Genomic DNA, 16,278 nt, shown 5'->3' with positions numbered 1-16,278 from the left:
AGAAGTTCAGTTGTAGTGGAAGTCTTACAAACCATCAAAAGACTCTGAGGGGTAAGAGCTGTAAGAATGGAAACCAGAAGCCATCAATTAACTCAAAGAAGAGAAATGGCTTCACTTTAATCAGTTTTACAAATTCAGGTAGGTAGCCGTAGGTATAAGCTTTTGTGTGCATGCACACCTCTTCAGATACACTGAAACAGAAGACCAACAGAAGACCCACAACACCCCTAAAATTACACTCCTGCATACATCCCATGTTGGGAGGGTCTGGGTGCAGAAACCTGCACATCAGGGCTTACCCCCACCCTGCCTTTGACCTCCACCATACAACCATTCAGTATACAAAAGAGGGGCTGCTGAATACCTGGGCTCACACTCTAGGGATCATGGCTGCCCTCACTCACGTGAGGGCATTTTGCAGATGACACCAAATTGGGAGGGGTGGCTAATACGCCAGAGGACAGGATCACACTTCAAAATGACCTGAACAAATTAGAGAACTGGGCCAAAGACAACAAGATGAATTTTAACAAGGAGAAATGTAAAGTACTACACTTGGGCAAAAAAAATGAAAGGCACAAATACAGGATGGGTGATACCTGGCTTGAGAGCAGTACATGTGAAAATACTTTTTAATGTAGAATGGAAGTATTGAATACTTAGAAAACTATTTAAAACAAATTAAGACATTAGCAGGATTAAAGTAAAAAAAAGTGCAGCGATAGACAACTTATATGAACTAGTTAGGATAAAGAATAAATAGGGTTAACTTGGAAATGCAGTAAAAAAATGAATAAATGTACGAAAGCACAGAAAGGTGGGAGGGGAGTCAAAATATGAAGTGGAATAATTCAAATTTACATTTTGTGCTTCTTGTAAAATGAAAATTATAAATAATTTTTAACAAGCAAAAATAGAATTGTGACTCTGCATCTCCAGTTTAACAGTCCTTTCTCTTACTTCAAGACTCCATTCCCTCCAACATTTCTCCAACAAAAATAGGGACGTCCTATGGAAAAGCGGGACATTCTGGGTTCAGACCAGAAACTGGGACAGCTTTTTTAAATCCAGGACTGTCCCTGGAAAATGGGGACCCTTGGAGGGTCTGGGAGTCCCATCCAGTGTCCTTGAGAAGCGTCTGTGCTTCTGGGGGTCCACAAAACCCACAGAGCGTCTCCACCCCCATCGTTCTGCCCGGACACTGAGGTCCAGTACCGAGGGCCTTCTGGCGGTTCCCTCCCTGTGAGAAGCCAGGTTGCAGGGAACTAGGCAGAGGGCCTTCTCGGTGGTGGCGCCTGCCCTGTGGAACGCCCTCCCATCAGATGTCAAAGAAAAAAACAGCTACCAGATTTTTAGAAGACATCTGAAGGCAGCCCTGTTTAGGGAGGCTTTTAATGTTTAATATATTATTTTATTTCATTTTTCTGTTGTAAGCCGCCCAGAGTGTCTGGGGAAACCCAGCCAGATGGGCGGGGTATAAATAATAAGTTGTTGTTATTATTATTATCATGCCCAATTTGTCCCCTGGCAGCCCCATCCCTGAGCATCTTGTATTCCGAAGAGATTTTGACCCACAGGTTCCTCCTCTCTCTCTCTCTCTCTCCTCCCTGTCTCCACTATTGGCTGCTCCAGGCTCCAGCCAAGGCCCGTCTCTCTGGAATTAATTCCTGGATTGTTAAACTGAGTATCTGGCATCAGGTGTTGCTACTGTTTTGTGCCACAACTAGGAAAGGACCAATGTGCAAATCCAGTTATTGGATTGGAAGCTCATGTACAGATAACCTGCAACAGTGGGTTGTAGCCATGATTGGTGTGTTTTTTTGGGGGGGCAGGTCTTTTGTTGGGGGGAAGATCCTCAGTTTGCTTTGTATTTGTATTGATTTTTATTGATTGGGGGGCAGCTTCCCAACCCTGCCCCCCCTGGCTACGCCCATGCTTGCAGCCTATTTGATTGGTTCTTTTTTGAAGCAATTTTTCCTTCAGAAAAAAAACAAGAACAGTAAATTCCCTCTGTAGGTGGGGGGATGACTGAGTACTGAGATAATATTGGCTCCTTCCTCTTTGAAGCAAAATGCAAAATACAGAGGCTGTCACAAGCTCACAGAATGCAAGCCTTGTGGTTGGTGGGGAACATGAAGAGCCTGTCATTTCCAGTTTTGCATTTAAGCACAAACATAGAAATTAGTGTTGGATTTCACATTTTACATGGCCGGTGTGACGATCCTCCCTCCTCTATTACTAACAGTGTGCTGAAGGAATTCAGTTATTGTTCAAACAACCCACTATTCCTTCTTTCTCCCAAATAAACTCCCCGTTTTTATATGGGTTTGCTAGTACATAGAGTACAGTTCCGGCTTTCCAAATAACGTGGCTCTGTATCCTTAAAAACTCCAAGCAAATGTTACAGGAACAATCTTGTACCCTCAGAAAGGTTTCCCTCTCAACTCAGGTTCACCTCAGCAGCTGTTTCCTCAGCCCTTTAGCCACTGCAAGGCACTCTTTTCCCTCCACTTGCCTCCGCTGTGCGTGACTTTGAGATGCAAACTCTCCACCTGCTCCTCAGGCTTAGTTTTATCTCCCCTCTTCAGTCACCACCCGTTTGAGTTTAGGTACGTTGCTGGAATAAGGAGGAAAATCCTATTTGACACAACATAGATGAAAGCTTTATTTAACTGGAGAACATGTATATTTCTTTATGATTTCATTTGTTTAAACTCTTAGTTCATCCTCTTCTTTTCATATAACACAGGCTTGTTGATACAGCTCCTGCATCCCTCTCTAACACTCTACTCCCAACTGCCGACTCCCAACTGCCATTTAGAATGCCATCTAGCTCCGCCTCCCAAGGAACACCTGCCTATAATGGGAGTGATGGATTAACCCATGATGAACCGGAATCATCATCAGGCACCATTCCGCCACAGCCGGCAAAACCCAGCCAGACGGGCGGGGTATAAGTAATAAATAATTATTAATTATTATAGTAGGTTTAGAATCAACATATATGTTTTTGGATAATAATATCACCAAGACATTAGATAAATATATATGGAATTGGAATTGTTAACTCTTATAATGATATAGTGCACGGGTGTCAAACACAAGGCCCGGGGGCCAAATCCGGCCCGCCAGACCTCGTCATGTGGCCCACCGAGCGCCCCAGCCAGCGGGACCCAGCAGCGGGAGCTTGCTGCTGAAGTGCCGCGCCGACAAAGCGCCGACAAACAGCTGGGGGGGGTAGAAAGGCGGCCAGAGCAGCGCTGCGTGGAGCGCCCCGAGCCACAGCAGGAGAAGGAGGAGGCAGCTTGCCGGGTCAGCGCCCGGTAGCGCCGCACGGAGAATCCCGAGCCTCTGCGACGCAGCAGTGCTCTGTAGCACTTTGAATCCTCCTCCTGCCCTGGCTCGGCGCCTGGAAACTGCTGCTGCTGCTGCTGAAGCACAGACAAAGCACCCAGCAGCGCCGTGTGGAGGAGGAGGAGGATTCAAAGTGCTACAGAGCACTGCTGCGTCCCAGAGGCTCGGGACTCTCCGCACGGCGCTGCCGGGCACTGACCCGACAAGCCGCCTCCTCCTCCTCTTGCCTCACCTCCTCCTCCTCCTGCCGCGGCTTAGCTTCATGAACGTGAGCTCAGCAGCGGCTCAGCTTCACGAACGTGCAACTCTGAGGCTTTACGCACTTCTCCTAAAACGGACACCTGCTGCCTCACGCTGCACGGGAAATGCTTTTTGCCCCTGGGTCCCTTCGCGCTCTTTTCTGGCGCTGAATCAAGGCAGCGACCCCCCCTTCCCTTTCTTTCTTCCTCTCTCTCGTTCTTATTCTTTCTTTCCCTCTCCTTCCTTCCTTCTTTAACTCTGTCTTCTCTCCCTCTTTCTTTTTCTTTCCTTCTTTATTCCTTCTTTTTCCTACTCTTCTTTCTCTCACCTCTTTCCTTCCTCTCTCCCTCCTGCTCCCTCTTTTCTTTCTTTCTTCCTTCCTTCCTTCCTTCCTTCCTTCCTTCCTTCCTTCCTTCCTTCCTTCCGTCCTTCCCATCTTTCTTCCTCTCCCTCATTCTTATTCTTTCTTTCCCTCTACTTCCTTCCTTCTTTCTCCCTTTCCGTCTTCTCTCCCTCTTTCTTTTTCTTTTCTTCTTTATTCCCTTCCTTATTTCCTACTCTTCTTTCTCTCCCCTCTTTCCTTCCTTCCTCTCTCCCTCCCACTCCCTGGGGGTGGAGGGGGGCGCTCCTTGGCTGTCTCCGTCCTTGCCCGGAGGTCATAAAGTACCTTTTGCTGCTTCGTTCCTGTGCTTTAGGGTTAGGGTCGCCACCTTTGGCTGGGCAAAATACAGGTGTAATTGGGGGGGTGGGGGGCTACAAATTCCTTGACCTGGTGCAGAAATCACTTCCATGCAATCCGTTGCCAAGACCCAGTGGAAGCTCTCACTGCAACCATTCCAGCAACAATATTGGAAGGAATTCCTCCCCACCTGCTGGATTTCTGCCCACCAGAAGGATGAAGGACGTAGAAACCCAGCCAAAAAGGGGGAGGGAGAGCAAGAAATTCTGCTTCTCTTCCTCACAGATTGGCATAAATAACCCCAGGGCACCTTAACAGGAGACATTTGGGGGTCTTGGCAGGCGTGCCTATAAATTAAGGAATACAGTCAACAGGTCTGCCAGCCAGCCATGACTGACTGCATAAGAGGCAACTCTGAGGGCCGAGGTCCCCATGGTGCCCCCCATAAAATATTTGAGGCCCCTCCCCCAGTTAATGGGCATTGCCATTCAAATGGTGTGTGCAGCTGAAATTTTGTGATCAGTTCTGCAGGGCGGGGCTTCCTTGGGTCCAGGGGCGTCCAAGGGGGAAAATTAAATCCTTAATTAACTGAGATTCTGCCGGCTAACCTAAATCCTGGCTATGCCCATGCCTGCCATCCCCCATATATTTTATTCAAGTTGGCACCCCTGATTGAATGTAGTTCCCTGTGCTGTTCACTGCTGCTGCTATTACTCCTACTACTGTCCTTCACCCAACGTTTACAGGGCGATTCATGCAAAATGAGAGCCCCAAATGCATAATAAAACAAAGACAAACCACAAACATATTTAAAAGGCACGTTAACCAGCCAAAGGCCCGGTTATAGAGAAACGGTTTTTTCCTGGCACCTAAAGATGTAAGGAAGGTGCCAGCCGAGCACCTCTTGGGAGAGCACCCCAAAAATGGGGAACCGCTGCAGAAAAGGTCCGTTTTCGTTTTGCCACCATCCAGACCTTTTGTGGAGAAGGCACACAAAGAAGGGCCTTAGAACAGAGGCTGGATGGCCATCAGTCAGGGATGGTCTAGTTGAGATTCCTGCATTGCCCCGGGGGGTTGTCTAGATGACCCTCAGGGGTCCCTTCCTACTCTGCAATTCTCTGCTGCAAGTCTGTGCAGATTTTTAGGTACAGGTTGGGTGCAAGGGGTGCATAGGATTGCAGCCCATCTTCTTTTTAAAAATTTTTTAAATTTCTTTTAAAAATTCATTAATAATGCAATTTGGTTAAGGAATATTGGCAAAAGATAATAAAGGTAATTTCTGGATTATTCCAAATAAACATAGAAATTAATAGGGACTTGCTGTTTTTGGGAATACTGGGAAATAGCAATGTAAAAAGTAACAACCAAGAGCTGTATAAGATCATGATTTTAGCCGGAATGGCAATTATTGCTCTAGGATGGAAAGAAAAATCTAAATGGAATATGGAAAAATGGAACAACTGTTTTTGAATATGTACAATCAGAAATATTTGCACAGATAGGAGTTGAGGATAGATGGGGGGGAAAATGTCAAAAAATCACAAATTAAAAAGTTTCCTGTTTTTTTTTCCCAAGCAGAGATAATGTGTAATCGTGGTGTCAGCTCCCTAAAAAATTCAACAACTCTAGGGAACCTTGGGGTTCCCCCCCTTAAAAAGGTTGACAACTATGGGAGGGGGGGGGCGCCAGAGGGATCTTTGCACCATGGCGCCGGATATGCTTAATACGGCCCTGCCTCTGAGGCTCCCTTTGCTTCTTCCTCTCTCCCAGGACCCTGCAGCTTGTTTTGGCTCCTCGACTCCTCAGGAAGGATGAAAGAGACGGATCCTGCAAAGTTAGCGAAGATGGAAGGGGGAAGATGGACGGTCGACCTGGTGAGGTTGTCTCCTGCATCCCTCCCCACAACCTCTGAGCGTTCCCTCCCAGGGACCTCCGAGAGATCTGGTGAGTCCCAGGGGAGTGGAGATGGGGACATGGATGGAGCAAGGGAGGGAGGGTGGAAGAGGGAAAGCTCTCTGGACAGAAATGAGATAAAGCAGGGATTTTGCTGTGGAAACTGTGGATGGGGCCCCCAACATATCTATATATAGTTTAGAAGAGGCTGGATCTGTAATCCTATAATCGTAGAATCCTAGAGTTGGAAGAGACCACAAGGGCCATCCAGTCCAACCCCCTGCCAAGCAGGAAACATCATCAAAGCATTCTTGACATATGCTTGTCAAGCCTCCGCTTAAAGACCTCCAAAGAAGGAGACTCCACCACACTCCTTGATAGCAAATTCCACTGCCAAACAGCTCTTACTGTCAGGAAGTTCTTCCTAATGTTTAGGTGGAATCTTCTTTCTTGTAGTTTGAATGCATTGCTCCGTGTCCGCTTCTCTAGAGCAGCAGAAAACAATCTTTCTCCCTCCTCTATATGACATCCTTTTATATATTTGAACATGGTTATCATATCACCCCTTAACCTTCTCTTCTCCAGGCTAAACATACCCAGCTCTCTAAGCCGTTCCTCATAAGGCATCGTTTCCAGGCCTTTGACCATTTTGGTTGCCCTCTTCTGGACATGTTCCAGCTTGTCAGTATCCTTCTTGAACTGTGGTGCCCAGAACTGAACACAGTACTCCAGGCGAGGTCTGACAAGAGCAGAATACAGTGGTACTATTACTTCCCTTGATCTAGATGCTATACTCCTATTGAAGCAGCCCAGAATTGCATTGGCTTTTTGAGCTGCTGCATCACACTGTTGACTCATGTCAAGTTTGTGGTCTACCAAGACTCCTAGATCCTTTTCACATGTACTGCTCTCAAGCCAGGTGTCTCCCATCCTGTATTTGTGCCTTTCATTTTTTTTGCCCAAGTGTAGTACTTTCTCCCTGTTCAAATTCATCTTGTTTGCTTTGGCCCAGTTGTCTGATCTGTTAAGGTCATTTTGAAGTGTGATCCTGTCCTCTGGGGTATTAGCCACCCCTCCCAATTTGGTATCATCTGCAAACTTGATCAGGATGCCCTCAAGCCCATCATCCAAGTCATTGATAAAGATGTTACCGCCCAGTCAGCCTGACATCAATACTGGGAAAGATTCTAGAGCAGATCATTAAGCAAATGGTCTGTGAGCACCTAGGAAGGAATGCTGTGACTAAGTCAGCATGGGTTTCTGAAAAATAGGTCATATTAGACTAATCTGATCTCATTTTTGACATAATTACAAGCCTGGTAGATGAAGGGAATGCTGTGGATATAGCCTATCTTGATTTCAGCAAGGCCTTTGACAAGGTGCCCCATGATATTCTTGTAAAGAAGCTGGAAAAATGTGGGCTAGACAATGCTACCATTCAGTGGATTTGTAGCTGGGAAGGGGCTGCCCCATTTGTGCTTCTCCAGGGACAGGGGAATATCTAGGGCAGGAGAATTCCTGCAGGGCCTCTGAGGCTCCCTTTGCTTCTTCCTCTCTCCCAGGACCCTGCAAATTGTTTGGGCTCCTCGACTCCTTAGGAAGGATGAAAGAGACGGATCCTGGAAAGCTAGCGAAGATGGAAGGGGGAAGATGGACGGTTGACCTGGTCAGGTTGTCTCCTGCATCCCTCCTCACAACCTCCAAGCGTTCCCTCCCAGGGACCTCCGAGAGATCTGGTGAGTTCCAGGGGAGTGGAGATGGGGACATGGAGGGATGGAGCCAGAGAGGTATTGGGGCTTGCTCAGTTTGGGGATGGGGGGAGGCAGGCAGGCGGATGGAGATGGAGAAGGGAAGCACCTTTTGTCATCTGCAGGCTATCTGAGCTAGGAATACATCACAGCTCCCTGGCCACTGCAGCTCAAAATGTCTACAACCAGTACCGTGATCTGAATGCCCTACCAAAGTCAGACAACTTACTAGAAGCCATGACTATTTAAAGTAACCTGATCCTGCTTTGCAGTTTGAACGTAGTTGGCGCCACTGTGTGTTGCCTTTTTCTTTTCTTTTTGGAATAGCTTTTTATTTGCTTTTAAAAACAAGGAACATTGGATCACTAAATGATATAAATATGTAGACCGAGTCTTCTCGTGTCATTTGTATATCTCAAAACTAACAGAATAAATTTGCAGGAATATCTATAACATGATTCATCATTACTGGTCAGTTATGAGTTCTAAGTTCATGAATTGCTTTAAACTAAAACAAAAAAACAAGGAAACAGCAGAGAGCAAAGAACATTCAACATCGCATAGCTGAATGCCTAGTCAGGAGCTCTTGTGGCCGTTGTGCTTAGATTAAGTGTGAGTCATAGTCATTTGTCCTCTACAGAGTTGGTCTTCTCCTGAACATGGGAGGGAACAGGTTTAATGTGAAAAAAGTGATTTGCGTATGAATTAAAATTTAGTCCAACCAGATTGAGGCAACGGCTCTTGGGAAATGTGCTCGTGAAGACGTTGCTGTTTGTTTCGCCGACGAGGCGTGGAAGTTGGATGATAATATCCATTTTTTAAATTCCATACATACCTCTATGTGATGAACCTCCACTATTTGGATGGAGACCAACAGAATCTGGGATTCTAACATCCCCACCATGAACCCTGAATGGAGGGACATCAACTGTTTCTGCTGTGATTGTTTTTTGTCTAGTCATGCCTTTTCAAACAATGACCAGGCTTATTTGGTTGACTAAAGAGATGACTGACCTTAGGGATGGAGTGAATTCCAGGATTGAGCCAAACAAAATCCATTCCAGATGAAAGCCAAGCAATACATCAGTTAATACCCGTGTTTCTCATATTATAAGACACGTCTTATATTTATTTTTTCCTTAAAAACCCCCACTATGGCTTATTTTCAAGGGATGTCTTATTTTTTTCTACCTCCTCCTGACGCGGCCGGCATTGCTGCTGCGCCTATCACTATGTCTTATTTTCGGGGTATGGCTTATATTCCTTGAATGCTTAAAAATCCTGCTATGGCTTATTTTATGAGTATGTCTTAAAATATGAGAAACAGGGTACTGGGGGGGGGGAAGCAGTGGGAAGTATAGTAAGGCCTCACATCTAACATTCTTCAGTTCTTCCTCTATCACAAGCATTCATTAACTTTGTTAATAATCTGGAGCTCCATTTCTTCCTGAGGTTCTAATTAGCTTCTCTCTTCATTGCAGATGGTGATGAATTGGAAGGGAAGAACAAGGGGGACCACAACAGAATCCACATAGCAGAGAAGTCATATAAATATTCAGAGTGTGGAGAGAACATCCGTCAGAGCTACGACTCCACCTCACATCAAGGAAAGAGCTTTGTTCAGATGGATAGAATCTCTTCACATGCAAGAACTAACAGCGGAGAGAAACTGTATCAGTGCAGAGAATGTGGGAAGAACTTCAATCACCATCAGAATCTCACTAGCCATCAAAGAATTCATACAGGGGAGAAACCATATCAGTGCATTGAATGTGGAAAGAGCTTTAGTCACAGCCACAGTCTCACTTCCCATCAAAGAATTCATACAGGGGAGAAACCCTATCAGTGCTTGGAATGTGGAAAGAGCTTTAGTCAAAGCTCAAATTTCAAGAGCCATCAAAGAATTCATACAGGGGAATAAAAAAATTCCTTCAGTAGCACCTTAAAGACCAACTAAGTTTTTATTTTGGTATGAGCTTTCGTGTGCATGCACACTTCTTCAGATACAGTGAAATGGAAGTTTCCAGGCACTTATGTAGAGAAGGGGTGGGGAGGGGTGGGGATGGGGAGGGGGGATCACTCAGAAGGGTGGTGGAAATGGGTGATTGACTGACTGATAGCTGTTGATGACCGCAAAGGACTGCAAATGGTTTTGCATGAAAAAGCAAGGGTTGAGATGGCTGAAGATCGCTTATCATGTATAATGAGATAAGAACCCGATATCTCTGTTCAAACCAGGTCCCTCCATGGTTTTGAGCTTGGTGATAAGTTGCAATTCAGCAACTTCTCTTTCCAGTCTATTTCTGAAATTCTTTTGTAGTAAGACAGCTACTTTGAGATCTTGTATAGAATGTCCTGGGAGATTGAAGTGTTCTCCTACTGGTTTTTCTGTCTTCTGGTTCCTGATGTCAGATTTATGTCCATTTATCCTTTGGCGTAGGGTTTGGCCTGTTTGTCCAATATAGAGAGCTGAAGGGCACTGTTGGCATTTGATGGCATACACAATGTTAGAGGATGAGCAATTAAATAGTCCTGAGATGGTATGTTGGATGTTGTTGGGGCCAGTAATGGTGTTGTCTGGGTGTATGTGGCAGCAAAGTTGGCATCTGGGTTTATTGCAGGCTCTGGTACCAGTGTCCATGTTAAGTCTGGTGGTTGTATTATTGTGGGTGAGGAGTTGTTTAAGATTGGGTGGCTGTCTGTAGGCAATGAAAGGTCTTCCTCCCAGAGCTTGAGAAAGGGAGCGGTCATTGTCCAGGAGAGGCTGTAGATCTCTGATGATGCGTTGTACTGTTTTAGCTTGGGAGCTGTATGTGATGACTAGTGGTGTTCTGTTATTTTCTTTTTTGGGTCTGTCTTGCAGCAGGTTCTCTCTAGGTATCTGTCTGGCTCTGTTGATCTGTTGTTTAACTTCATCAGGTGGATATTTTAGTTCTAAAAAGGTTTGCTGTAGATCTCTTAGGTGAGATTCTCTGTCTGTAGAGTTGGAACAGATGCGGTTGTAACGTAAGGCCTGGCTGTATACGATGGATTGTTTGGTATGTTTGGGATGGTAGCTAGAAGCATGTAGATATGTTTGTCGGTCAGTTGGTTTTCTGTATAAGGTGGTGTCTATACGTCCATCCTGTATTTTTATAGTAGTGTCCAAAAAATGTATTTTTTGCATAGATTGGTTCATTGTTAGGTTGATGGTGGGGTGAAAGTCATTGAATGTCTGGTGGAAGGTTTCCAGGGTCTGTTGTCCATGTGTCCAGATAATAAAAATATCGTCAATGTATCGCAGGTACAGGAGAGGTTTGAGTGGGTAGGAGTTAAGGAAACGTTGTTCTAAATCTGCCATGAAGATGTTGGCATACTGTGGGGCCATGCGGGTGCCCATGGCTGTGCCGCTGATCTGGAGGGAGAAACCCTATCTGTGCTTGGAATGTGGGAAGAGCTTTTATCTGAGTGCTGATCTCAATTGTCATGAAAGAATTCATACAGGGGAGAAACCCTATCAGTGCTTAGAATGTGGAAAGAGCTTTAGTCAAACCTCAAATCTCAAGTCCCATCAAAGAATTCATACAGGGGAGAAACCCTATCAGTGCTTGGAATGTGGGAAGAGCTTCCGTGAGGGGACTGAGCTCTCTTCCCATCAAAGGATTCATACAGGGGAGAAACCCTATCAGTGCTTGGAATGTGGAAAGAGCTTCAGTCACAGGCAGAGACTCACTTCCCATCAAAGAATTCATACAGGGGAGAAACCGTATCAGTGCCTGCATTGTGGAAAGAGCTTCAATCGGAAGGATCATCTCACTTCCCATCAAATAACACATACAGGGGATAAACCCTTTCAGTGCTTGGAATGCGGAAAAAGCTTCATTCAGAAGAGTATTCTCACTTCCCATCAAAGAATTCATACAGGGGAGAAACCCTATCAATGTTTGGAATGTGGAAAGAGCTTTCGTCAGAGGGGTGATCTCACTTCCCATCAAAGAACACATACAGGTCAGAAACCATATCGGTGCTTGGAATGTGGAAAGAGCTTCAGTTTAAAGCACAGTCTCACCTCTCATCAAAGAATTCATACAGGGGAGAAACCCTATCAGTGCTTCGAATGTGGGAAGAGCTTCCGTGAGGGGACTGAGCTCTCTTCCCATCAAAGAATTCATACAGGGGAGAAACCCTATCAGTGCTTGGAATGTGGAAAGAGCTTCAGTCACAGGCAGAGACTCACTTCCCATCAAAGAATTCATACAGGGGAGAAACCGTATCAGTGCCTGCATTGTGGAAAGAGCTTCAATCGGAAGGATCATCTCACTTCCCATCAAATAACACATACAGGGGATAAACCCTTTCAGTGCTTGGAATGCGGAAAAAGCTTCATTCAGAAGAGTATTCTCACTTCCCATCAAAGAATTCATACAGGGGAGAAACCCTATCAATGTTTGGAATGTGGAAAGAGCTTTCGTCAGAGGGGTGATCTCACTTCCCATCAAAGAACACATACAGGTCAGAAACCATATCGGTGCTTGGAATGTGGAAAGAGCTTCAGTTTAAAGCACAGTCTCACCTCTCATCAAAGAATTCATACAGGGGAGAAACCCTATGAATGCTTTGAATGTGGAAAGAGTTTCAGTTGCAGCTCATCTCTCACTTATCATGAAAGAATTCATACAGGGAAGAAACCTTATCATTGCTTCGAATGTGGAAAGAGCTTTAGTCGCAGCCACCATCTGACTTCCCATCAAAGAATTCATACAGGGGAGAAACCCTATCAGTGCTTCAAATGTGGAAAGAGCTTCAGTTGCAGCTCATCTCTCACTTATCATGAAAGAATTCATACAGGGAAGAAACCTTATCATTGCTTCGAATGTGGAAAGAGCTTTAGTCGCAGCCACCATCTGACTTCCCATCAAAGAAGTCATACAGGGGAGAAACCCTAACAGTGCTTGGAATGTGGGAAGAGCTTCAGTCTCAGCCACAATCTCAAGACCCATCAAAGAAGTCATACAGGGGAGAAACCCTAACAGTGCTTGGAATGTGGGAAGAGCTTTTGTCTGAGTGCTGATCTCACTTTTCATGAAAGAATTCATACAGGGGAGAAACCTTATCAGTGCTTGGAATGTGGAAAGAGCTTTAGTCACAGCCAGTATCTGACTTCCCATCAAAGAATTCATACAAGATAGAATACCTCTTAGTGTTTGGAATGTGGGAAAAGGTTCAGTCAGAGTGCTACTCTCATGGCCCCCAAAATAATTCATACAGGGTTGAAAACATATCAGTGCATGGAATGTGGATAAAATTTCACTTGTAAAAAAGTCAATTTAAGAACTCACAGCAGGGTGAATAATAGAATTGTAGATTGAGTATGTAGTCCAACCCTATCCAGAACTCTCATTTAAAGCATCCATGACAGATGGTCATCCAACTTCTTCTGAGGGAGTTCCTTTTCACTGTCAGCTCTTACTATCAGAAAGTTCTTCCTGATCTTTAGGAGGAATCTCCTTTCTTGTTACTAGAATCCATTGGTTTGGGTTAGGGTTAAAATTACTGTTCTAAGGGAAATCCCTCTAAGACTATTGAAAAAAAGGACTAAGTATTGATTATTGACAGAAGCACTAAAAAAGAAAAAGTCCCATTTCATGGGGAATATCCAGAAGGGATCTCATTTTTTTATAATGGTAAAAAACAAAGATGTGTGGAAACAATGAAGATGTGATATTTTAAGAGAAAAGATAACAAAGACTTTGGAGAATTAGAGGATACGCAAGGAGCGGAAGTAGAAGAAGAGAGGGAGAGGGAGAGGAGTAAAGGGACAAAAGAAGAAGACATTGGGATGGATCTGAAAGTGCTCTTGTGGAACATAAATGGACTTAAGAATAAAACCAAAAGAAACCAAAAAGCACACACACCTTGCTTAAAATAAATTGGACATTATAAATTTGCAGGAAACAGAATAGTTTCAAATAAAACGGGCCAAGATTTCATGACCTTGGACAAAACCAAGAAAAGGGGAGTGGATTTGTATATTAATCCCAAATTCAATCCCAAACAAACATTCAAGGATGAGGAAGGCATTATCATAGGGGTGGAGGTCAAATTATCAGGGAACGATAGATAGTTTTGGGAATGTACAACAGGAAATGGGTCCACCTTCTTGAGGAAATCACAGAATCGCAGCGTCAGAAGGGATCGCCAAGGGACATCTAGTCCAACCCCCTGCAAGGCAGGGATTGCAACAAATGCCAAAGAACGAACCAGGTGGCCATGGAATTGTGGAGATTGGGGGTGTGATGTATCCCCACCCCCAAATATTCAGATTCGGCCCCTTCCTCAAACTTCAGACCGGCTGAATTGGAAGGGCCCCCCAAGGGCTATCTAGCCCTCCCTGCAAAACAGACAACAGACCTACTCCCCCCCCCACACACTTCCCTCCATACCCCTGATATCTACTTCTTCCCGCCAAGACCTTCAGCTTCCTGGGTGGGTCTTACCCTGCCGCGGCTTCTTGGGATCCCAAACGCCAGTCTGTTCTGTGTCGGCTTGGGGGGCTTTGCCCTCCCAGTATCTCCGGAGGACTTTCTTCTTATTTGGGGGGAAGAGAAAGAGGGAAGTCTCCAACTTCTGACTTTTGTGAATCAGCCCACCTGCTGTGGAGGCCCCTGTTCTCTTGCATCAGACCAGACTTATCCCAGATTTGAGGAAAGTTGCCGTACTGAAGGATCACTGCTCAGGGGCCCCTTCTCATCCCACTTGGGGTCTCTTGGCAATGCAGATTCTGACTCTTACCCTCCGTACTGGTAGCATGTGTTACTTCAGCTGCTTCCAGATGTGGAGAGTCAGCCCTGCAGCCTTGAGGGGCCTCCTGCTCCTTCTGCTGACTGGGGCCCTGGCCTTCTTCCCCCAAGTCTTGCCCTGACGGCACTCCTGCTCTGCCCCTCTGCCAAACTCAGCCTTTTGTGTTGCTGCATTAATTGACTCCCCCCAAATTTGGATCCCACCACCTGAGATCCAGGATAAAGTATGAGATTGCAGAGCAAGCTGGGCCTTGTCTGTTGGCCTCTATGATGCTCCTGCTCAAGGCTTGGCTCCAGGAAGGACGCCTCTCCCAAACCCCACCCTGTGGTGTCATTTACCTTCTGGAGACTCTTGCAAGGGGGAGAGAAAGAGCTGAACAACTCCTTCAACTTGCATTAATGAGGCTGCATTTTAAAATTTAAATTGTTTTTTTTAACTTGTATTTTAACTAATTGTTACATTTTGTTGTGGTTTTGTCGGTGTCAGCCGCCCTGAGCCCAGTTTTGACTGGGGAGGGGGAGGTATAAATAAATTTTTTTTTGAAATTTTTAAAATTTTCTTCTTTTGAATCTGAAATTTTTATTGCAATTTATATAATCAATACAATTCTATTTCCACATTAACACCAATAACCACAATAACCACAAAATAATAATGAAAATAACAAAAAAAATTACAATTCCCTACATCATTATTCCAGCTTCATATCTCATCACTCTTTCCCCTTTCCTTTCCCTCCCCTCCTCCTCTTAACCCCCCCCCCACTGTTTCCAATTTAAAACTTCAAAGCCAAGTTGAGAGTATCTGGGTCAAAATTAAGGGAGAGAAAAATAACAGTGATCTCATTGTGGGAATTTACTATAGATCCCCAAGCCAAACTGAGGACACAGATGATGCCTTCCTGGAACAGATGACCAAGCATTCTAAAGGAAATGAGATAGTAGTAATGGGGGATTTCAACTATCCTGATATTTGTTGGATGTCAAACTCAGCCAAGAGCATAAGGTTGAACAGATTCCTCACTGGCCTTGCAGACAATTTCATTGTCCAGAAAGTGGGAGAAGCAACAAGAGGATCAGCCATTTTAGATCTGAAACAGAAGATCAACAGAAGACTTTTTCAAAGATACCCACAACACCCCCAACGACCTTAAGTGGAGGCGTGACAGCCATCTGTCAGGAATGCTTTGATGGTGTTTCCTGCTTGGCAGGGGGTTGGACTGGATGGTCCTTGTGGTCTCTTCCAACTCTAGGATTCTATGATTCCTCTATAAAATTGTTATATTCCCTATTAAAGCTATCTAAGGCGGTATACATATCATACTTTAAAGCACACACACTCCAAGAATTCTGGAAACTATAGCTTACTCCGAAAGAGCTATAATTACCGGCATCCTTAACAAACAACAGCTTCCTGGGTGCTGCTTTTTCTAGGTGCTTTAAATATGTGGTGTGCACTCAGCCTAAACCTAAACTCCACTTTCTTGAGCCTTTTGTCAATTTTTTTTTGGGGGGGAGGGGAGTGGGGAAGATTCCTTCACTCCAGTTTCCTTCCAAATATTAGAATGCATAGTTTTTTCCCCTA

The 16,278-nt window shown here is 44.9% G+C and overlaps 1 pseudogene; it reads left to right on the top strand.

The window, feature by feature from the left end:
- Positions 1-6,045: 6,045 nt before the first annotated feature.
- LOC132591670 (zinc finger protein 420-like) lies at positions 6,046-15,306 on the top strand (annotated as a pseudogene).
- Positions 15,307-16,278: the final 972 nt, after the last annotated feature.

The sequence above is a fragment of the Zootoca vivipara genome, chromosome 2 (genome assembly GCF_963506605.1).
Source record: "Zootoca vivipara chromosome 2, rZooViv1.1, whole genome shotgun sequence".
Classification (NCBI taxonomy): Eukaryota; Metazoa; Chordata; class Lepidosauria; order Squamata; family Lacertidae; genus Zootoca; species Zootoca vivipara.
The sequence above is the reverse complement of the archived record's forward strand: the minus strand, read 5'-3'. Positions and strand labels throughout refer to the sequence as shown.